The sequence below is a fragment of the Pteropus alecto genome, unplaced genomic scaffold, assembly GCF_000325575.1.
Source record: "Pteropus alecto unplaced genomic scaffold, ASM32557v1 scaffold76, whole genome shotgun sequence".
Taxonomy (NCBI): Eukaryota; Metazoa; Chordata; class Mammalia; order Chiroptera; family Pteropodidae; genus Pteropus; species Pteropus alecto.
This window is the reverse complement of record NW_006443138.1, coordinates 29,535,129-29,559,491: the sequence shown is the minus strand read 5'-3', so window position 1 is coordinate 29,559,491 and position 24,363 is coordinate 29,535,129. Positions and strand designations below refer to the sequence as shown.

The 24,363-nt window shown below is 34.7% G+C and overlaps 1 protein-coding gene and 1 pseudogene across 1 annotated transcript in view; both read right to left on the bottom strand.

Moving 5' to 3' along the window:
* The window catches only part of ERC1 (ELKS/RAB6-interacting/CAST family member 1), a 480,046-nt gene that overhangs the window by 161,672 nt on the left and 294,011 nt on the right, over positions 1-24,363 (bottom strand). The gene's annotated exons all lie outside the window — the stretch shown is intronic.
* LOC112472518 lies at positions 23,689-23,807 on the bottom strand (annotated as a pseudogene).

The following is a 24,363-nucleotide window of genomic DNA, read 5'->3' as shown; positions in this document are numbered from 1 at the left end:
TCTCTCCGACCATCATCATTCCAGTTATAATGAGCTACTTGCTACTGCCCAAACATATCTATGTCTTTGTGAATGCTGAAGATGATCTAGAATGTTCTTTCTCTTTCATCCATACAAGAATAAGAATTTCCTCAGCCTTTCTGTATAATCTGTCTCCACCATGTAATTTCTTCCATTCGCATGGTTAGCAGACTGACCAGTCCAGAATGTATTCCCTCTTCTTCTCTACTGGCAAAAATCTTAATTTTTTTTTTTGTATTCTAGATTTAATTAATTATTTTTTTATGGTGACATTCGTTAATGAAATCCAATAAGTTTCAGTTGTACACTTTAACAGTAAGGCATATATATGTTTACACTATGTGTTCACCTCCCATAGTTAGACTTCTGTCACCACATATTTGACTCCCTGTACCCCATTTTCCTCCCTCCTCATCCCCCACCCCCTATCCTCTGGTAACAAGTAGTCTATAGTCCATGTCCATGAGTCTCTGTTTGTGTGTTCTGTTCATTTGTTGCTTTTAGGTTTATATCACACATATAAGTGATATCATGTGGTTTTCAAATTTTTCTGTCTGGCTTATTTTTGCTTAGCATGATTATCTCGAGGTCCATCCACATTGTCGCAAATGGCAGTATTTCATCTCTTCTTATCATTTTGTTTTAGTTGAGCTGACCTCTTTCAGTATTTCCTGTAGAGCAGGCCTCATAGTGGAAAAATTCCCTCAATTTTTGTATGTCTGGAAAGGTCTTTATTTCTCCTTTATATCTAAAGGAGAGCTTAACTAGATACATTATTCTAGGCTGGTAGCTCCTTTCACTTAATAGTATGGATATTTGATTCCACTCCTTTCTGGCTTGTAAGGTTTGTGCTGAGAAGTCCGACGATATCTAATGGGTTTCCCTTTATGAGTTAATGTCTTCTTCTCCCTGTGTGCCCTGAGAATTTTCTTTGTCATTGATTTTTGATAATTTTAATACAATGTGTCTCGGTGAAGGCATTTTTGGGTTGAGATAACTGGGTGTGCTGTTGACTTCTTGAATTCCAAGCTCCAGCTCATTCCTTAGATTGGGGAAATTCTCTTCAACTATTTGTCTGAAAATGCTTTCTAGTCCCTGCTCCTTTTCCTCACCTACACTAACGCCCATTATTCTTATGTTTCCTCTCCTGATGGTGTCAGCTAGTTCTTGTTATTTCTCTGTCATTATTTTTCATTCTTCGGTTTCTCTCTTCTTCCTTCTATTTCTAGATTTCTTTCTTCGATAGCACTGATCTTTCATTTGGTTGACTCTATTTCCCAAGCTTGCTATTTCATTTTTCAACTCCTGAAGTTTTTTGTTTTTTTTTTAAATATCTCCAGAAAATCTATTCTGTTCTTTTAGAGGGGTTCAATATCTTTGCTAAAGAACTCATTCTGTTCATCTAGTTGGTTTTTCAATTCCTGTAATTGTTGATATGACTCATTTAGGAACTCACCGCATTTTTTCAGAAGTACCATCCTGAATTCTCTGTCATTTAAGTTGCATATTTCTATGTCTGTAAGCTTATTTTCTAGAGCTTTTCTTTCTTTCTGAGATACCTTGTCACCTTGGCTGTTCATGGTGTTTAATGGACTATTTCTCTTCCTGGGCATTAATGGAAATGTATTCTGCTTTTTTTCCAGAAAGAAGATTTATCATATGAAGGTTTCTCTTTAGCCTGCTGCAAGGTAAGAGCTTTTCTTTTGGTTTCCAGTAGGTGGCATCTAAGCCTCCTGGATCCCTGCTTTATATAAAGACTTAATAATGCCTTTTTGTTTTCTTGTAGATATTTAATCACGCTCGCTACCCTCAGTCTCAGTCTCTGTCAGTTTTAGCAACAGTTTTGGTAGCGTTTGCTCAGATTCCCCTGGAGTTCCATGGTGTTCAGTTTTGGAGGATATGGAGGGGAGGTTGCCCACTGGGTGGGGAGTTGGGGGCTACGGCTCAACCTCGGTTTTGCAACCGTGGCCGGTAAAAATCAACCATTGTGTCTCTGCCTTCCCACTTCTCTGCTTTCTGCCCTGATGACTGGGTCCTGCCGCCAGCCACGTGGAGCTCACAGCTCTCACAGGCAGGGCTGTTCAGGGATCTCACTGTACCTTCTCCCCTCCCCCTCCTCCTACAGGGAGCTCCGGTGGCCACAAGAGGCAGCTTCTTTATTTCTCCCAATCCACTGCCTGACACCCGGGGTTCTGACCTGTGGTAGCTCTTATCCACAGATTCCATGCTCAGACATGCTGGTGTGCAGTCTGGGTGTTTTTTGTTGAGTTTTAGATGTTCACCTTATTGTTGTTTCAGGGAGAGATCTGGGGACGTCTCTCACTCCGTCATGTTTCTCCAAAAGCAAAAATCTTAATCTTTAAATATAACTCAACTGTCACTCATCTCCTCTGTGATCTCCTCCACCTCACATTCCCAAGGAGCCGATTCTTCCTTTGAGCTTCCACATAGTATCTCATGTATATCTTTATAAAAGTTGATCTTATATTAGTTTTGAGCCTGTCTTCTCTGTTGTGAATTCTCAGGGTTTCATTAACCTTTGTATTATTCCCCCCATCCCCACCCCATAGCATCACTGTCTAGCAAATAACAATTACTTAATTTAAGTTTGTTAAATGAATTAGTCGATCTGAAAAAAGTAATGCTTTCATCATCAGTAAATATCATTGCTTCCTCATTGTCAATGCAATGGCCCTATTTTTAGCAAAACAAACCACAAGAGGTAAAAAAATCACCTGGTTTAGGATATTTATGCATATGGTAGAGGGTATGAGGAGGGAGAGGAAGAGAGAAAAGATAGTAGGAGAAGGAGCTAGAAAGAGTCTAGGACTAGATTGTACAGGGTCTTACAAAGAGTTGAGATTTTATCCTATAGGAGATGGGGTGCTATTGAAGAATTTTAAACTTGAGAAATGACAATGCCTTATTTACTTTGTGGAAAGTCGTTTAGCAGCAGAAGAAAGTCTGAATTGAAAGGCGAAAACAAGCTGAAGACACAGGATCCGTAGGCAAATTAAATAGCTGAAGTCTGAGATGATGAAAGGTCCAAACTAAGGTAGTGAAAACATAAAAGAGAAGACCTGCAGGGGCAAGGAGGGGTAGGCAAGGCTTTAAAGTTTAGGGAATTGGATGGAGGTTAGTACCACTTTTTAAGATAGGAAATACAGGAGGCATAACAGATGTGCTGGGAGTAATAATGACTTAACCTTTAGGCATGTTAAGAGTTTAAAATTCCTGTAGGACACTTAGTTAAAAATGTCAAAAGACTGTATGAAAATATAAGCCCAGAAAGCTTCAGGATAAAAAGATTTGGAGTCAAAGATACACAACAGATGTAACTGAAGCTGAAAAAGGGGGAAAAAATGAGCGTCATTATCTGACAATTATTAAGTACATTTGATATGCCAGGCATTGTTCTGCAAGCATACAGGCATTAATTCATTACATCTTTATGATATAAGGAATTTCTATTACCTTCATTTTAAAGATAAGAAAATTGAGACAGATTTTAAGTAAAATCTTGCCAGGTTTACATGGTTAGAAATTGGTGGAGCTGGAATTTGAACCCAAGCAGTCTAGTTTCAGAGCTCCCCTTCTTTGACACAGCCTCTTAGTAGTAAAGAGAGGAGAGACTGCCCAGAGTGAGCTTAGAGATGAGAGATGAGCAAGCTCAGGCTGGAAAGGAACATCAACATCTAAGAAGTGGAAATAGTTCACTTCCATAAATATTTTTAAAGTATCTACTATATAATAATTAATGTATGCTAGATATCGAGAGGTATAAAGAAATATAAGAAACAATTTACAGTGAAGTAGGGGAAACAGATTTATAAACAAATAACTAAAATACAGAATGACTATTCAACAAAAAGGGCCATTATCAAAGGATTAGAAGGAATAGTTGAAGACAAGAAGTATGAGAGCACGGTATGAGAGAGTCAATGAGAGGAAACAGTTTTAAGGGAAAAAAGGGGACAATTAGTAGGGTAGCAAATAACTTTGTGCATCCACGTAGAATGAGGACCAAAAAGACAACAGTTTATTTACTTTGGTAAATAAACAAATTCTTAAATTTCTATCTCCAGTTAGGTTTTCTCTCAGCTGTAGATTAAAAATTCTCATAATGTAAACACTGCATATAACTATTTCAATTGTCAAATACCTTTAGTAGTGTGGGATCTAAGTCCCTCACTGCATCAGGTAAACAGACATCAATTTAAAGTCATAAGCATAAAGACTTTTATTTAATCTCCTATTACAGGGGTCCCCAACTCGCAGCTGCAGACCAGTTGTGGCCTGTTAGGAACCGGGCCGCACAGCAGAAGGTGGGTGGCCGGCGAGATAGCAAAGCTTCATCTGTATTTGTAGCTGCTCCCCAGCGCTAGCATCACCGCCTCAGCTCCACCTCAGATCATCTCAAGTGTTGTGTTACAGGAGCACAGGTCTCTGGTGCCAAAAAGCTTGGGGACCACTAATCTATTACAAACTTGGAAGCCGATGATTGACCACTTTCCAAAGCACAGAAAACACAGAAAATGCTCTGATCATTGGTTCTAAGAGATTAGCACTGCCAAACAAGGTATAATCCCTTATTTCTAGGAATATATTATTAATATAGGAGTGATTTATCTTTACTTTTACTAGCACAAGAGGAGAGAAATGCTTCACAATGAACAGCAGAGTACAATGATTTCAAGAAACTTATGGAAGAGAAGTCAGAAACAGTAAAGAAAGGCATTTATTATATGACTACCTATGTTATTTATAAAGGCTTCTAAAGCAACTGTATGCTTTCCAGGATATTACTTAAAACCATGGGTAAAAGATATTCTATTTGAAGTGCCCATAGAGAACATTCATGAAAAATAGAACAATCTTTAGTGGTCTCAACTTCCTAGCAATAAAGCTAGCTTGCCTTTAAACTATACTTAGAGGTAAAACATAATTCAAAGCAGAAGTTGCATTTTCTATGCTGACAATGCAATATATATCTAATTAAATTAAAAAAAATCATTGACAATCAGGCTCCACAGTCCATTTATGCAGCAGGGAACTGCTACTTTTACAAGAAATACCTGTATCTCACATCAGACTATGTAGCAAATGAAATTTAAGCTTCAGATAAAGTTACATATATTTGTAGCAAAATGAAGGTCAATTGTTTTGTAATAAGTGCTGGAGAAAAACGACTAAGAAAATAGAAATACATCTAGCTTGATAATAGCAGGAGTAAAACCCAATAAAGTACCATCACTGCTCCTTATTTGTGATAGTTACGTTCTATAAAGTCATCATCGAGAACAATGAATTAGCAAATGCTGAACAATGAATTAGCAAATGCTGAACAACTGCTCGTAGGGGAAATGAAGGGTTAGGTTCCTGCAAGCCTTTGGTTACATTTTCATCAACCTATCAATATATAACTGTTTCATGTGTGTTTCTGTTTAAAGGCATCTTATTTAATGTACACTGTTGATTCATTAACATTGAACTCATGGCCAAAAGCACTATAACTCATATCTGAATGGAGCTTAACTAACACACGCATGTCCTCTACCTCTGATTTCATGTACACAACTTTATTTCTAAGAGAAATAAAAATGTGCTCAATAGCAATATAAGGAGTGAAAGAATTTACTAAGTAGAGATATGGGAAAGTTGCAGCTTAATATATCCTTAGAGTTTGTTAAAGAGGTGCTGAGAGTTCACTTTTCCATTAAGAAGACCTCTGAGTAAACAAACACAGCTGCAGTAAGGAGCCTGAGAAATACTGGGCAGGTTTTTCTTAAAAATTTTAAGAATGGCAATGGGTATTATCTAATTTGTGCTACAACAGTGGAGTAATTTTCCTCCTTCCTACCTCCATTCTTTTAAAAAACATCTCTATGCCAAGTAATGTGCTAAAAAAGAAAAAAAAAATCCACGATATGGCCTCAATAAATTCATAATCTACTGGAAGAGACTACAAGTAAAGAGGCAAATAAAACATAATGTGGTCTGTTATATCTCCAAACTGAAACAACCCAAATTTCTATCTATGGTTGAATGGATAAACTGTTGTTTAGCCACAGGCTGGAATACTATATAGCCATGAGAATAAATGAATTACAACTAAATGCAGGGGTAGCAGAAAGTAGGAGAGAGACAATGAAGAGCTATATATACTATACTAAGAAAATATTTTTGTGAGAGAGGGACATGAAGGGAAGAGATAAGAACACTGAAGAATTTTAAGTAGATAATTCAGTATATCTGAATTTTATACCAATCATGATGGCAAGAAATGTGAAGCAGGTATGACAATGAGTCAAGACCACTTAGGAGTCAATAAGAAAATCCAAGCAAAAATAACTACAAAGGTACAAATTCTGTTAGTGACAGCAGACATAAGGAGAAGAGGACAAGAGAAATTAAGTATATAGAATCTAAAGAACTTGGTGTCAAAATGGTGTGAACAAGAGTCAAAGATGAGTCCCAGAATCATTTTAGAAGGAGCAGGTAGCAGTTTTTTTCTTTGCAATATTTTTTGTAATATTAAAAGACTCGTTAAGGGTTGGTCAAGTTTTGTAGCCACAGAAAAAATTCTAAAATAAAAACAGTTAAGGACATGGTCAATAAACATACGAAAAACTGCTCAATGTCACTGATCATCAGAGAAATACAAATTAAAATCAAAATGAGATTATCACCTCATACCTGTCAGAATGTCTATCATCAATAAATCAAGAAACAAATGTTGGTGAGAATGTGGAGAATAGGGAACCCTTGTGCACTGCTGGTAGGATTGCATATTTAAGCAGCCACTATGGAAAACAGTACGGAGGTTCCTCAAAAAATTAAAAATGACCCAGCAATTGCACTTCTGGGTATTTATCTGAGGAAATCTAAAACATTAATTTGAAATGATATATGCATCCCTATGTTCACTGCAGTGTTACTTAGATTAGCCGAGGTATGGAAGAAACCTCAGCGTCCATCAACAGACAATGGGATAAACAAGAAGATGTACGTATATACAATGAAATATTACTTGGCCATAAAAAGAATGAAATCTTACCATTTGTGACTGCATGGATGGACCTGGAAGTTATTATGCAAAGTGAAATAAGTCAGACAAAGACAAATACCATATGATCTCACTCACTTATATGTGGAACCTAAAGAACAAACTAAACGAACAAAACAGAAACAGAATAAACTGATGGTTCCCAGAAGTATAAGTTGGCAATTACAAAACAGTCATAAGGATGTAAAGTACAGCATAGAGAATATAGACAATAATAATTCTTTCTTCTGTTGATGGTCACCTGGGATATTTCCATGTTTAGGCTATTAATAATAATAATAATAAAAAAAGAATAAAGCTTCTATAAATATTCTTGTACCAAAAACAAACAAACAAACAAAAACCCCCAGATATCCTGTAATATAGAAACTCAATCTGAGTCATGTGATATAGTCAATCACCTGTTTGGGGCTTTCAAATCAGTAGCCAAATCAGAGATAGGGTGAGTGATTAAGAAAAATTCTATTTGGTATGTGGAAGAAAAGCAGAAAGCTAACCAATAGAGGCAAATGCTATCCTTAAAGCACACATGCAAAAAAAAAAAAAAAAAAACCCACAAAAAACAAAAAACAAAAAAACCCCCATATATAACATATACAATATGAGTTAAACATCAAAACTGATTCTTAAATTAACTTAGAATAATGATAATATCACTATCGACTTTTAAAAACAAATAATAAAACTGACATTGACTTGATACTAAGGGATGAAAAATGAAAATGATTACTATGGAATATAAAATAGAAATAATAAGACAGCTATCATAAAGCAAACATCTGAAAATTCAAAAGCCAGGAACATGGAAGAAATATGGGCTGAAATTTCTCTTCTTTCCCCTTTTTGTTGGGGATGACATATTCTGACACTTAGTTACTCCCACAGAGGAAATGCTTTTCTACAAACTCTTCTTCAAAATTACAAAGAGCTGAGAAATACACAGTAGATTTTTGGCAGTTAATCTTGGAGAGACTGTTGCTTGGAGCTGCTACACCCAAACACTAAGCTTCTCAGCAAACAGGGCCTGCTGTGGCCCATAAACTAATCTCTGTGGAGGGCCCCACCGAGAGACCCAAATGTTCTATAGCTAGTGCCAACACCCCTTTCAATGCTCTAAAGGTTCACTTGCAACTCTGCACAAATTGCCAGTTTCTCTTGGCTCCAGAGACAGCTTCACCTGCAGGGTTTCATTTTTCTGTTTGACACCTTAATGTTGATTTTCCTACATACTACAAAAGAGCCCTCTCCAGTGCTTCTCACACAATTACACAATCACTCCATTGTAACGCTGAAGAGGATTAATGATTGGGTTTTATTTGATTGTAGTTTTGATTAATCCTGACTTTGTTTAATTTGTGACCTTTGCTGGAATCCCAAGGGCTGGGAATTAGAAAATGCACACTGTACCACTGTACTCTGAGCAGTTTGAGCTTGCCAATTTATTTCACGCCTCATTAGCCACAAAAGCTATGAAATTGTAGTCCAAAAACAGCTTCACATTTTTTCAAGGTATGGGCACAAAATTCTGTATGAGCTTTTCATTCTGATTTAAATATAGTAAGCCAATAATTAAGTCTATCCTGGTTATGCCCACAGGGTCCTAATTCCAATTGGCAGGTATCTCAGTAAAATACCAAATCCAGGCAAGTCATCATGATGCAGCTGTCCTGACTTCTCAAAGATTAGAATTAGTTTCTGTGAAAGGTTTAAATAAAAATCTGACTTTTTAGATTAGAAAAAAATTATAATATTCTCTGATAAAATTGTCTTTGAAATAAAAATCGAATCCAAATGAATAAATTTAACCTTTAAGTTTGTGTTAAATCTTAAAAATATCACATCATGAAAAAGATGCTGAAGTTTCTAGTTGTTTACTATTTGAGAATAATGTATTTATAACATTTTTATAAATAACCGATAATATATAACATTCTATATAAAATCTTTACTTTTTGGAGTTCCCAGAATCAACAAATTACTTATAAGAAAATGTAGAAGATACTCTTTTAGATAACACTCAATTCTCCTGATTAACTCAAAAAAAGTTCATTAAAGAATGGAAAAATTATATATAAATGTATACTTCACCGATTTTTGATGTAGGCAAGGTTTGAAGCTCGCCGTATGATCTAATGACTTAAAATCTGCAATGTCTTTTTTGTATCCTGACCAGTTCCAGTTTTGTTAAAGTGGGGCTAATACTTAAAACATTTGAAAGCAATTTCAGTTTAAAACACCTTTAGATTTAAAAAATTTCCTCTATATTTAATAATTATCTAACTTTTACCCAATTTGACGGTTTTAAGTGACTTACTTGTACCCTCTTTCCAAAACGCTCAGCTTTAGTTTCATAGAAATATTTTTTCTTACATGTATGTCACTGGTTTTAAATAATAAAAATACATAATTACAATATTAAGAATAATAAAACAAGTGTAGGAACAAACACAACTTTTAGTTAATCATACAACTCAATGGGTTTTCTGAGATGTGCAGGGTATATTCAAGAGTAGTCTACTAGTTATTCTAGCATTCTATTAGTCATTATCTAGCAGAGTGAAAATAAAGCCTGGATTATCCTGGCAAGTAGGTTAAGGGTTAAGTGGAGGTTGGTCAAAAGAGCTTCTTATATATTTAATAGTAGTACTTAGCCTAAAAGTGCCCATTAGCATGAAAAAATGTTTACCACTTCAAACGATGGATTTGTGCTTCTAGAGATAATATAATTGATATCAGTTTTATAAAGTGCTGAGAGGTAAGAGCCACGATTCACTTCTCTGTCTTTCTTAAATTCCATTATACCATCTTTCTCTTATCTTTCTGTCCTTTACATAAATGAACAGAGTATTTTACAGGTAGAACAGTACTAGGAAAGGAAAAAGAGGATAAATTTGGGAAGGGGTACAGCCTCTTATTTTAAAATCTTATAAAAAAGCTTATGAGTATTATGTTGTTTGCTGACTAAAATCTAATGAAGAAATAGTAAAAGAAAAGGATTTTATAAAACTAGATCATTAGGCAAGTTTCATTTGAAAATACTTTGAGGTTTCACTATAGCTAAAATAGACAATACAAAATGGACAATTAAAGCAAAAATATACAAATGAACAAAGAAACCCATAACAGCTATTTTAATTTTTAAAATTAAATTTTAAAAATTAAATTTATAATTTTAAAAATTATATATCTGTATCTAATTAAAGATGATTGCTATTATTCTCTTAATACAATGTATAAAAATCCTCCACAAAAAATGTTAATTTCTTACATTTTCTTTAGAAGAAAAAAGGTTTGACAGTAAATTATAAATTCCTTAGAAAGCTCCATGAAACTTAATTACTACATAAAAGGAAAAACTGGCTGGAGTTTAAAATACCTTATGTCAATTAACCAGGACAATCATTGTGCACATGTCTAAAATTTGGTTAGGAAAAGTCTTGAAGCACAGAATTGCAGAGTCGAAGGTCTGTGTATTTTTAAAGTTTTTGATAAATAGGATCCCTACAGAAAGGTTTACTACTTTAGACTGCTACCTTACTGTATATACATTTAAAAAAAAGTTTACTGTAATGGGGTATTATATGTCTGCTAGTGTGTTAGATGTTTGGAAGGGCATCTTTTTAATTTAAATTTACTTTGTCGTAAGTGAGGCTTAATATTTTCTTATAGTTTTACTGGCCATCTGCATCTACATTTTTGTGAACTGCTTGTTTATGTTCTTTGCCCACTTTTCCATTAGGGCCAATGTTCTCATTTCAAAGATGAAAAAGCAGAGGCCCAAAAAGGGTAAATAACATCCATAAGGCTCTACGGTGAACTAATCATATTCCTGGAGTTAGAATATGGTATCTTTCCGATCTAATATAATAGGTGTGTAGGAAGTACTGCTGAAATACTAATAGGTAGCAAAGTAAGCATGTCAGCAAAGCAGGCTTACCACACCTTTCAGCCCACAACAAAAAAAGGAGATTAAAAAACACATTTTAAAAAGAATATCTGATATTTTTGAAACAATATTGCAAGAGTCATGAGAAAAATCAGAACATTTTTGATCTTCTTTACACATATTTTGTTCAATTTTTCATAGTTTGAATCACATATGGAAGGCAAGTAGTCTCTTTTCAGTGAGTGGTTAGTACCTCTAAACGCTTGGTTCTGGCCTTGTAATTCTACTTCAGCTGAAGAGTCTAATATGCTAGGCAAAATGAAGTTATATGTTTCTGAACAGGAGAGCTGTGGCAGACACTGTTAGTTGTCTGTTCAACATCCAGTCCATCCTTTTTGTTTACTAATGAAATCTGGGTTTTGAATCGAAGAGTCCCTGACTAACTAAAACATACAGTTTTCCAAGCTCCCTTGCTGCTAGCAGGGTGTGAGTGTGGGAAGTACATGCTACATATTTCTGCCCAGTAAGAAGTAAAAGGAAATACAGTGGGTGGGTCTTTGATAAAAGAGTTAGACCTAGATGGCAAATATATTTTGCCCCTTCTACATGTCTTTCCTCATAGTCTGGAATATGCATGCAAGGCCTCAGTGAACGAGCCATTTTGCAAGCATAAGAAAAGCCATATACTAAATATAGTGAAAGGAAAGAGCTCAGACCCTTTGGTATCATGGAACCAATAAAGCTGTCTACCTCCACACTTCTTGTTAGGTAAGAAAAAAATAAAACCCTATTTTATTAATATTTTCTTATACGTTTATTGAATATAGGGACATCATTGGGTTTTCATTAGAAATGAACAAAGATAATCCTAAATTATATTGAAGTAACATGTCAAAAGTAATAACTGAAAAAATCATTATAACATTTAAATGTCAGATAGCTTAGAGTTGAGAGAGCGAGAGAGTTAGGAAGACTAGTTGCAGTTTTCCAGAGATACTTGATAAATACTAAAATGAAAGTGACTGCAGTAGAAACAGAAAAGATAAAAAATTTAAGACACTTTGAAAGTAAAATGTTTAAAAACAAACTCAATTCATGTGAAAGAATAGACCGACTCATAAATATGATAGATGATTCAAGCCTAAAAATAACTGTGATTTAACAAAGAGATGTAATTATTTTAGGAGCGAGAAAATAATCAACCAAAGTCAATATATTAAATATTTCTTTAAAAAAACCCAACTGCTTTACTTCTCTGAGAAACAAATATGTTTTAAGAGTCATTGTCACCTTAGAGGATTAGGATGCAACAAGTAAAAGAAAATATGTCACTTCTTTTTTGCCCCTGGTGATTGTTTCTATCACCTTTCACGCTTAAGGCAAGAGGTCAATCTCAAGGTACTAAAAGGGCATTCAGCAGTACTACAATCAGAATAATACTTTATATGGAATCACATCCCTGCATACAGAGAAAGAGCCCCACTAATAACCACTATTGCTAAAATAAGATAAATAGTGGCCATAAACAGGAGAAAATGCACTGCTAGGAGAAGAAATTATGCTATCCAACCCCTGAATTGAGATGCAAAAGACAAAATAATGTTTCTTGGAGGGAAAAAAAGATAGTTTTCAAACAATGCAATTATATATCTTGGGTAGCATAAATAATAATTGGTGTAATTTTCCACAGCACAGAATCAATCCTATAAAGCCAATGGAAAAAGTTTTTATATTATTCAGACCTAGTTAAATTCTGTATCATTCAACTGTTGAAAACACTTGTTTTTGGTTATATAATGTACCTCTATAGGAAGAAAGAAAAGCATGGCTATTTCAAGTGAAATAGCCAGAGGATAACTGATAGCTCTATAAAAAAATAATCTTTTTTTGACCAAAAATAAAATAGAATATTGCTTTTAAATTTTCTGCTACAATTTCCAAAAATTTCTATTCTAAAATAAATTGTACAAGGTAAGTCCTAGTTACCCAGAACCTATATAGAAATACTGATTGTGTGTGTGTGTGTGTGTGTGAGAAAGAGAGAGAGAGAGAGAGAGAGAGAGAGAGAGAGAGAGACAGACAGACAGACAGACAGACAGACACACATACACAGAGATGTCTGCAGGCAAAAGAAAGGTTCCCTTTAATATGGCAACAATGGATCTACATTAGTAGTGACAACACAGATTATATTGATAAATTATTTTCCTAGACACACCTAGAAAGGCCAAAGGCACATTTCTCTCTCTTTTACTCTCTAAATTCTTAAGGCCTTTCACATTTCCCAACTTGAGAAAACAATAATCCCCTACACTTGTCTATCCCAGCTCTATCATTTTAGGCTGTTGCAACTGAATGTTAACCAATAATCAGTGCCACATCAGACTTATAATGACAATAATCAAACATGTGAAGCACTATGTGGCTGAAAGCAGTAAGTTTAAAGATGTGATTAATTTCAAATAAAACCAGGGACTTTTCATTGTTTCTTGAAGATGGGCTAAAAGGCCCTGCATGATGTAGTAGGTCTTGCCTGCTTTACACATCTTTAATAATTTCACTTAATTTTCTACACTTAACCACAGTAGCTTTCTTTCAGATCCTTGAATAAACTAAGCTCTTTACTATTATTGGAATTCTCTTCACATTGATTTCCTGCAGTTGAAATGTTCTTCTCTTCCTCTAATTTCTTACTGACCTCCCTGGTCATATAGCACTTCTGTTCATTCTTCATGTTTTGAAAAAAAAAAAATCTAAATCTTTAAAAATTTCTAATGTTTTCAGCTTATTGAAATATTGACACATAACATATGTAAGTTTAAGGTATATCATATGATGTTTTGGTAAATGTATACACTGCAAAATAATTACCACAATAAGAAGAGCTAACACTTCTATCCTGTCATATAATTACCACTTTTATTTTTGGTGGTAACATTTGAGATCTACTCTCTTAACTTTCAAGTATATAACACGGCACTGTTAATTATACTCACCAATCTGTACCTTAGATTCCCAGAGCTTATTCATTTTATAGAGGGAAGTTCGTACCCTTTGACCAACATCTCCCCAGTTCCCAAAGCCCAATACCATTTTGCTCTCATTTCTATGAGTTCAGCTCTTTTAGATTCCACCAAAAAGTCAGAACAGACAATATCTGTCTTTCTCTGTCTGATTTATTTCACTTAGCATAATGCCCTCAAGGTCTATCCATTTTGTCATAAAAGCATTTCCTTTTTTATGGCTGAGTAATATTCCATTGTGTGGGCACAAACACAAACAACAAATTTTCTCTATATAGTCATCTGTTGATGGACTTATCAGTTTGTTTCCATGTTTAAGTTACTATAAATAATGCTGCAAAGAACATAAGCGTGCAAATCATTGAACAAATCATTTTGCTTCTGTTAGATATGTACAGAGAAGTGGGATTACAGGATTATACGTAGTTTTATTTTCCACAGTGGCTGTACTAAGTTACATTCCTACGAACAGTACACAAGAGTCCCCTTTTCTCCAAAGACTCACCAAGACTTGTCCCTAGTTTTATTTTTTTTCCGGCTTTATGGAAATAGACAATTAGTTGCTTGTATTTACACTGTACAATCCAATGAGTTTTTTTCAATTATAGTTGGCATACAATAACATCCGTTTCAGTTGTATAGCATAATGATTACAGATCTCTATAACTCACAAAGTGATCACCCCACTAAGTACCCCTCTTTCCCCTACATGTTTATTATAACAGTAACTATTTTCCTTATGCTATACTTTATATCTACATGTCTATTTTGTAACTATCCATTTGTACTTCTTAATCCTTGCCCTTTTTTGCCATCCCCTCCAAGCCCCCTCCCATCTCAGAGTCCTCAAAATAGTCTCTATGAGTTTATTTTCGTTTTGTTGTTGTTGTTGATTTTGTTCTTTAGATTCCAAATGTATGTAAAATCATGTGATATTTGTCTTTCTCTGACTTATTTCATTTAGCACAATACCCTCTAGGTCTATCAAGGCAATATCATTTCCCATACCCTTCCTTTTAGTCTGCATATCTTTTAATCTGAAGTGAGTCTCTTATAGGCAGTCTATGTAGAGATCTTTTTTTTTATCTATTTGGCTACTCTATCTTTTGGTTGGAGCACTTAATTCTTTTCCATTTGAGGTACTTGTTGATAGAAATGCAGTTACTACCATTCTTTATTCCTGTTCTTGTTACATGTTTTTTTCTTCTTAAAGAAGCCCCTCCAACATTTCCTGTAATACTGGCTTGGTGTTGATAAATTCCCTTAGCTTATTTTTGTCTGGAAAGCTTTTTATATGTCTTTCAACTCTAAATGATAGCTTTGCTGGATAAAGTATTCTTGGTTGTAGATCCTGGGTTTTCATCACTTTGAATATTTTGTGCCAAGCCCTTCTGTCCTGCAAAGCTTCTCTTAAGAAATCAGCTGCCAGTCTTAGGGGAGCTCCCTTGTAGGTAACTGCTTTTCTATTGTTGCTTTTAAGATTTTCTCTTTGTATTTAACCATTGACATTTTAATTATGATGTGTCTTGGTGTGGGCATCTTTGGGTTCATCTTTTTTGGGATTCTCTGAGCTTCCTGGGGTTGTATGTCTATTTCCTTCACCAGGTGAGGGAAGTTTTCCATCATTATTTCTTCAAATAGGTTTTGAACTTCTTGCTCTCTCCTCCTTCTAGTACCTCAGATTCATATAATGCAAATATTGTTATATCTGATGTTGTCCCGTAGGCTCCTTAAATTATCTTCATTATTTTGGATTTTTTTTCTTGTTGCCTTTTTGATTGGGTGTCCTCTGCTACCCCATCGTCTATATCGGTGATTTGATCCTCTGCTTCCTTCACTCTGTTGATTCTCTCTAATATACTCTTCATCTCAGCTATTTTATTCCATTTCTGACTGGTCTCTTTTACATTTTCCATCTCTATTTATTTTTTTAATCTCTTTTTAAAGCTGTCAATGAATTAATCTACACTTCTCCTAAGTTCATTGAGCATCTTTATAACTAGTGTTTTGAACTCTGCATCTGTTAGATTGCTTGCCTCCATTATTCCTGGATCTCTGTTCTGTTCTCTTATGGTTTCTACTTCTTTGTCTTCTCCTTTTGGCTGCCTTTCTGTATATGTTTCTAAGTACTAAGCAAAGCTCCTAAGTCTCCCAGTCCTATTAGTGTGGATTTGTGAAGTAGGTGTCCAGTGGCACAGTCCTGAGAGGGATTCGGCTGCAGGCCAATTTTAGCTGTAGCCTGCACCTCTCCAGGGCCACCTGCTAAGATTCACCAAGCAATCCACAGATGCTGTGCTTACAGTTGCCTCAAGACCTACTCTTTTTGATAACAGCTATTCTAACAAGTATGCAGTCATACCTTATTGTAGTTTTGACTTGCATTTCCCTCATGATTAGTGATTTTGATCATTTTTGCATTTTCATGTAAATTAGACTCTGTTATTGAGTTATATAAGTTCCTTAAATATTTTGGATATTAAACCTCTTATCAGATAGGAAATTTGCAGTATCGCCTCCCATTTTGTACATTGCTTTTTTATTTTTTCATTATGCTGATTGTTTCTTTAGCTGTGTGGAAGATTTTTAGTTTGATGGAGTCCCACTTATTTATTTTTGCTTATGTTGCTTCTGCCTTTTTGCTGTCATATTTAAAAACTCATTGCCAAAACCAATGTTAAGGACTTTTTCCCCCTACGTTTTCTATTTCACTTTCAGGACTTAACATTTAAGCCTTTAATTCATTTCAAGTTAATTTCTGTGAGTGATATAAGATAGATGCCCAATTTCATTTTTTTGCATGTGAATATCTGGATTTCCCAGCACTGTTTATTAAAGAGATTGTCTTTTCCCCATTCAGTATTCTTGGCTCCTATGTCAAATATTAGTTGACTGTATATGCAGGAGTTTATGCCTGGACTCTCAATTCTCAGTTCCACTGATCAATGTTTCTGCTTTTATACTAGTACCATAATGTTTTGGTTACTATAGCTTTGTAATATATTTTGATAACAAGGAACGTGATGCCTCAAGATTTCTTTTCTTTCTCAGGATTGCTTTGGCTACTTGGGGACTTCTGGGGTTTCATATGAATTTTAGGATTTTTTTTTTTAATATTTCTGTGAAAAATACCACTGGGATATTGACAGTGATTTCACTGAATCTACATATGGACATTTTAACAATATTAATTCTTCTAATTCATACACATAGGTATCTTTCCATTTATTTGTGTCTTCTTCAGTTTCTTTCATCAATGACATAATTTTCAGTGTATAAATCTCACCTCCTTGGATAAATTTATTCCTAAGTATTATTTTTGACACTATTGTAAATAGGACTGTTTTCTTTAGCTATTTTTCAGAGTATGCTGTTAGTGTATATAAAACAACAGACTTTTGTGATAATTTTGTATACTGAAATTTTGCTGATTTGTTTTTTAGTTCTAACAGGTTTTTGGTGGACTCTTTAGGGTTTTCTATATCTGAAATCACACCATCTGTAAACAAAGACAATTTTACTTCTTTACTGATTTGGATGCATTTTATTTCTTTGTCTTGCCTAGTTAAGCAGGTAGGCCTTCCACTAGGAGTAGTGATAGTGAGCACACTTGTCTTGTTTCTGATCCTAGTGGAAAAGCTTTCAACCTTTCACTGGTTAGTATGTCAGCTGAGGGTTTGGCGCATACAACCTTTATTATATTGCGGTATATTCTTTCTATACTGAATATATTGAGAATTTTTATCATGAAAGAAAATCGCATTTTGTTAAATGCTTTTTCTGTAACTACTGAAATATGATTTTCATCTTTTATTTTACTAATATGCTGCATCACATTTATTGTTTTGCATATGCTGAAACATCCTTGCACCCTAAGGACAAATCCCACTTGATCATGTGGTATGATTCACTCTGAGTATTGCTGAATTAGGTTGCTAACTACTTTGTTGAGGAGTTTTGCATCATGTTCATCAAGAATATTTGACTGATTTTCTTTTCTTATGGTGTCCTTATCTGGCTTTGGTAGCAGGGAATGCTCGCATTATAAAACGAGTTTGGGAATGTTCCCTCCTCTTCAATTTTTTGAAAATATCTCAGAAGGATTGGTGTTAATTCTTCTTTAAATGTTTGGTAAAACTCACCAGTGAAACCATGTAGTCCTCAGCTTTTCTTTTTGGGAGGTTTCTGATTATTGAGTCAATCCCTTTATTATTATTCTGTTCAAATTTTCTATTAATTCAGTCTTGATAGGTTGTATATTTCTAAGAGTTTATCTACTCCAGGTTATCCAATTTGTTGGCATATAATTTGTCACACTAGTCTCTTATGATCCTGTGTGTCTTTATAGTATCGGTTTTTATGTCTCCTCTTTCATTTCTGAGTCTTCTCTCTTTTTTTCTTAGTCTAGTTAACCCATTTTCCGTTTACCCCAAGAATACTTGCTGGTGGTGCTTGCCGCTGCAGCATTTATTCCAAGTTAACTCGCAGATTACAGTCCTAATCTTACCCCCAAATTTGCCATGAAATATCTCATTTTTTTTATTATTTTTTACGTTGCTCTAGTATATTGATAGTCTTTGGAAACAAATGACATCATTCTACTTACAGAATTCTGTTTTTAGTAGTGGTAATCCTCGACTGCTGAAAATGTCAAATCCTAGAAAACATAGCATTCCTATGCGTGATGTTAACATTGTTCTCGAACAGTTGTTAGCTGAAAATTCATTTCATGAATCTGATATATGTACACACTTCTGTTACAGTAGGATTAGAGACAAGTTCTGTTCAAGAACAGTTTTTATATTTTATTTTCACATTGAAAACTAGTCAGATTTGCTCCAGTCTCAAAGAGCATGTTTATGTAAAATTAAATTAATGCTGGCGGTGAGCTGCATTTTTTTTTCTAAATGGGAAATAGGTTAAAGGCTTTTCCATTTTGTTTATCTTTTCAAAAATCCAGCTCTTGGCTTCGCTGATATTTCCTACAGATTTTCTAGTCTCTGTTTTTTATTTCTACTCTGATCTTTGTTATTTCTTTACTTCAGCTAAATTTGGATTCAGTTGGTTCTTTTTTTCTAGTTAAGGTGTAAAATTAGGTTTATTTGTAATCTTGTTTTTTTAAGGTAGGCATCTATCATGATAAACTTCTCTTTCAGTACTGCTTTTGCTACATCTTACAAATTTTGGTATGTTGTGTTTCCATTTTAGTTTGTTTCAAGATATTTTTTGATTTCCCTTTTGATTTCTTTTTTGACCCCTCGGTTGTTTAGGAGTGTGCTGTTTAATTTCTACACATGAATTTTCCAGTGTTCCTCCTATTGTTGATTTTCAGTTTCATACCACTGTCGTTGGGAAAGATGCTTGACATTATTTCAATCTTAAATTTAATAAGACCCATTTTGTGGCCTAACATATGATCTAAACTGGAGAATGTTCCATTTACACATGAGAGTGTATATTCTGCTGCTGTAGGATGGAATGTTCTACAAATTTCTGTTAGGTCCATCTGATCTAACATGTCTCTTAAGTCCAATGTTTCCTTATTGATTTTCTGTCTGGATGATATATCCACTGTTGAAAGCTGGGTAGGGTATTCCTCTATTACTGTATTGCTGTCTCTTTCTCCACATAGATAACTGCCTTATAAAGTTAGGTGCTCCTATGTTAGGTACACAAATACTTACTAATGTTATGTGTTCCTGATGACCATCTTTGTCTCTTATTACAGTCTTAAAAAAATTTTATTTTTAGTTTCAAGTATATGGTACATTGGTTAGACTTTTACACAGATTATGAAACAATCTCTCTGATTATGCTTCCTCTCCTCTGGCTCTCACCTAGCCATTACATTACTGCTAACTGCATTCCCTATGCTGTGGTCCCCATTCCCAAGACCACCTATCAACTACTAATTTGTACTTCTTTAACCCTTCACCCCTTTCTCCCAGCCCCCCGAACTCCCCTCTCCTCTGGCAATCACCAGACTGTCCTCTATATTTATGAGTTTACTTTTGATTAGTTTGTTCTTTTTGTTCCTTAGATTCTGTCTACAAGTGAAATCATATGGTATTTATCTTTCTCTGACTTATTTCACTCAGCATGTGAAATAGATCCATCCATGTCACTGTGAATGGTAGGTTGTTCCCATATCTTGGCTATTGTAAATAGTGCTGCCACGAACAGCACAAGATCTTGTGGTGCATAGATCTTTACAAATTATCATTTTGTAAATTATCAAATTGCTGGGTCAAAAGGTATCCCCACTTTTAATTTTTTGAGAAATCTCCATACTGTTTTCCATAGCGGCTGTACCAGTTTGCAATCCCACCAACAGTGTATGAGGGTTCCCTTTCCTCCACATCTTGCCAACTCTAGTTCTTTGATTTACTGATTATAGCCATTCTGACAGGTGTGAGGTGGTTTTAATTTGCATTTCTCTGATGATTAGTTATCCTGTGACCTTGAGAATCTTTTCATATGTCTATTGGCCATCTGTATTTCCTCTTTGGAGAAATATATATTCAGGACTTCTGTCCACATTTTCATTGGATTGTTTTTCTGTTGTTGAGTTGTATGAATTCTTTATATATTTTGGATATTAACCTCTTATCACATGTATCATAAGCAAATATCTTCCCCCACTCAGCCTGTTGTATTTTTGTTTTGTTGATGGTTTCCTTTGCTGTGCAAAAACTTTTTAGTTTGACGTAGTTGCATTTGATTATTTTTTCTTTTGTTTCCCTTGCCTGAGACATGTCTGAAAATTAAATTACTAGCAGCAATATCAGAGAGATTACTGCCTTTATTTTCTTCTAGAAGTTTTATGGTTTTGGGTCATACATTCAAGTCTTTAATACATTTTGAGTCTACTTTTCTATACGGTGTAAGAAGGTGGTCCATTTTTTTTTTCTCATGTATCTGTCCAATTTTCTCAACACCATTTATTGGAGACTGTTTTTTCCCCCATTGTATAGACTCGCCTCCTTTGTCATATATTAAAGTGAGAGTATAGGTGTAGATTTATTTCTGGGCTCTCTATTCTGTTCCATTGATCTACATATCTGTTTTTATCCCAGTACTATGCTGTTTTGATTACTATAGCCTTGTAGTATAGTTTGATATCAGGTAGTGTGATACCTCCAACTTTGTTCTTCTTTCTCAAGATTGCTGTGGCTATTTGGAGTCTTTTATGGTTCCATATAAATTTTAAGATCATTTGTTCTAGCTCTCTGCAAAATGTCATTGGTATTATGATAGGGACAGCACTGAACCTATAGATTGCTTTGGGTAGTATGGCCATTTTAATGATGTTCATCCTTCCTACTCATGAGAACAGTATAGGCTTCCATTTATTTGTATCTTCTTCAATTTCTTTTTTTCAATGACTTATACTTTTCTGAGAAGAGGTCTTTCACCTCCTTGGCTAATTTGATTCCCAGATATTTTATTATGTTTTTGATGCAATTATAAATGGGATTGTTTTCTTAATTTCTTTTTTATTTTATTTTTTAGGCGAGGCAACCCTTGGTTGACCTCACAGATTGCAAGGACCTTGTCAGCTTACAATCCCTTATTTTTTAATTTTTATTTATTTTTTATGCCTACCTAGGAAGCATCTGGTCTTCCCAGGTGGTCTCCCATCCAAGTACTAACCAGGCCCGACCCTGCTTAGCTTTCAAGATCAGACGGGATCGGGCTTGTTAAGGATAGCATGGCTGTAGACTTAATTTCTTTTTCTAAAAGTTCATCAGTGGTGTATAAAAATGCCACTGACTTCTGAATATTAATTTTGTATCCTGTTACTTTAATGAATTCATTGATCAGTTCTAACAGTTTTTTTTGGTGGAATCTTTAGGGCCCTTTATATATAGTATCATGTCATCTGCAAATAATGAGAGTTTTACTTCTTCCTCTCCAATCTGTATACATTTTATTTCTCTTTCTTGCCTTATGGCTATGGCTAAGAGTCCCAATTAAATCTTGAACAGGAACTGTGAAAGTGGGCATCCTTGTCTTATTCCTAATCTTAAGGAAAACTCTTGTAGCATTTCCTCATTGAGTATGTTAGCTGTAGGTTTGTCATATATGGCCTTTATTATGTTGAGATATGTTCCCTCTATTCCCACTTTGCTGAGCATTTTTATCATAAATGGATGCTGGTCTTATTACAGTTTTTGATTCAAAGTCTGTTTTCTTTGATATAACTATAGCTACATATACTCTCTTTTGTTTTTCACTTGCATGAAATATCTTTTTTCCATCCCTTCACTTTGAGTCTACGTGTGTCCTTAAAGCTGAAGTATCTTTTGAAGGCAGCATATAGTTAAGTCTTATTTTTTAATTCATACAGCCACTCTATGCCTTTGGGTTAAAGAATTTAATCCATTTACATTTTGAGTAATTATTGATAGGTAAGAACTTATTAATGTCATCTTATTAATTGTTTTCTGGTTGTTCTGTAGGTACCTTGTTTCTCTTATTTTGCTGTATTTGTTACCTGATTTTCCACAGTGGCATACTTCTCATTATTATGATTCCTTCTCGTTATCTTTTGTGCATTTACTGTAGGTTCTTGCTTTATAGTTACCATGAGGCTTACACAAAACATTGTATAGATATAACAGCCTATTTTAAGCTGATTACAACTTAACTCTGTACACAGCATCTTTATCCTTTTGCTCCCTTACTGATATTTTGTTTTTGCTCTCATAACTTACTTCTTTTTATATTGTGTATTCATTAACAAATTATTGTAGCTGAGCTTATTTTTAATACTTTTATCCTTTCAACCATTAATCTAGAGTTAAGTGATTAACACATCAGCATATCACAGTATTACAAATTTGATTATATACTTACATTTACCAAGATGCTTTATATTTTCATATGTTTTCAATATCAATAATTAGCATTCTTCTGTTTCAGCCTGAAGAACTCCTTTCAGCATTTTATGTAAGACAAGTCTAGCGGTATTAACTCCTTCAGCTTTCGTTTGTTGGGGAAGTCTTTATACCTTCTTCATTCCTGAGAGACAATTTTGCCAGATAAAGTATTCTTGGTTGGTGAGATTTTTCTTTCAGCAGTTTAAATATATCACTGCACTCTCTCCTGGCTTGCAAAGCTTTTGCTGAGAAATTCAATTACAGACTTACAAAAGTTCTCTTATATGTAATAAAGATTTTTCTTCTTGCTGTTTTCAAGATTTTGTGTCTTTAATTTTAGACAGTTTTATTATAAAGCATCTTTAAGAAGATCATTTTGTGCTGAAATTTTGTTGTGACATATTATATCCATGAATGTGAATATCCTAATATCTCCACAGATTTGGGAAGTTCTCTGTCATTATATCTTTAAAAAAGCTTTCTCATTCTTTCTCTTTCTCTATGCCTTCTGGGAGGTCAAATAATGCATTGCTTGTTTCTTTTAATGGCATCCCATAATTAACATAGGATTTCTTCACCCCTTTCCATTTTTTTCTTTTTTCTCCTCCAACTTCATGATTTCAAATGACCAGTGTTCTAGTTAAGTAATTCTTTCTTCTGCTTGGTTGAGTCTGCTATTGAAGCTCTCTACTGAATTCTTCATTTCTATTTTTCTTTTTTTTTCAGGTGAGACCACCTTTGGTTGACCTCACAGATTGCAAGGACCCTGTCAGCCTACAATCCCTTATTTTTTTATTTTTTATTTATTTTTTACACCTACAGCACCTGGTCTTCCTAGGTGGTCTCCCATCCAAGTACTAATCAGGCCCAACCCTGCTTAGCTTCCAAGATCAGACAGGATCGGGCTTGTTCAGGGTAGCATGGCTGTAGACCTAAATTCTTCATTTTAGTAAATATATTTTTCAACTCTAGGATTTGTTTTTTAAAATGGTTTCTATTTATTTGTTGAACTTCTCATTTGTTCATGTATTGATTCCTTATTTCATTTAGTTGTGTTTTCTTGTAATTCACTAAATTTCTTTAGGAGTATTGATTATTCTGAATTCTTTCTCAGACGTTTCATAGATCTCCATTTCTTTAGGGTCATTCCTTGGAGTTTTATTAATTTCCTTTGGTGGAATCATGTTTCCTTGATTATTCATGATCCTTTTGGCTTTACATTGGTAACCGTGTATTTGAGAAAGCAGGCACCTCTTCCAGTCTTCACTGACTGGCTTTGCCAGGCGAAGCCCTTCACCAGTCAGCCCATCTAGTGATGTCTGTGGGCAGGCTGGCTGCTAGAGTCCTTGGATGGGCAAGGCCTGGTGCTTTAGCTTGTAGTGATGAGCCAGGGACCTGGGTCTGCATGGAAACACCTGGATCCTAGATCCCCTGGGGCCAACCTGGGGTTACCTGGTCCAGTACTAGGAAGGACCAGAGTCTAGTTTT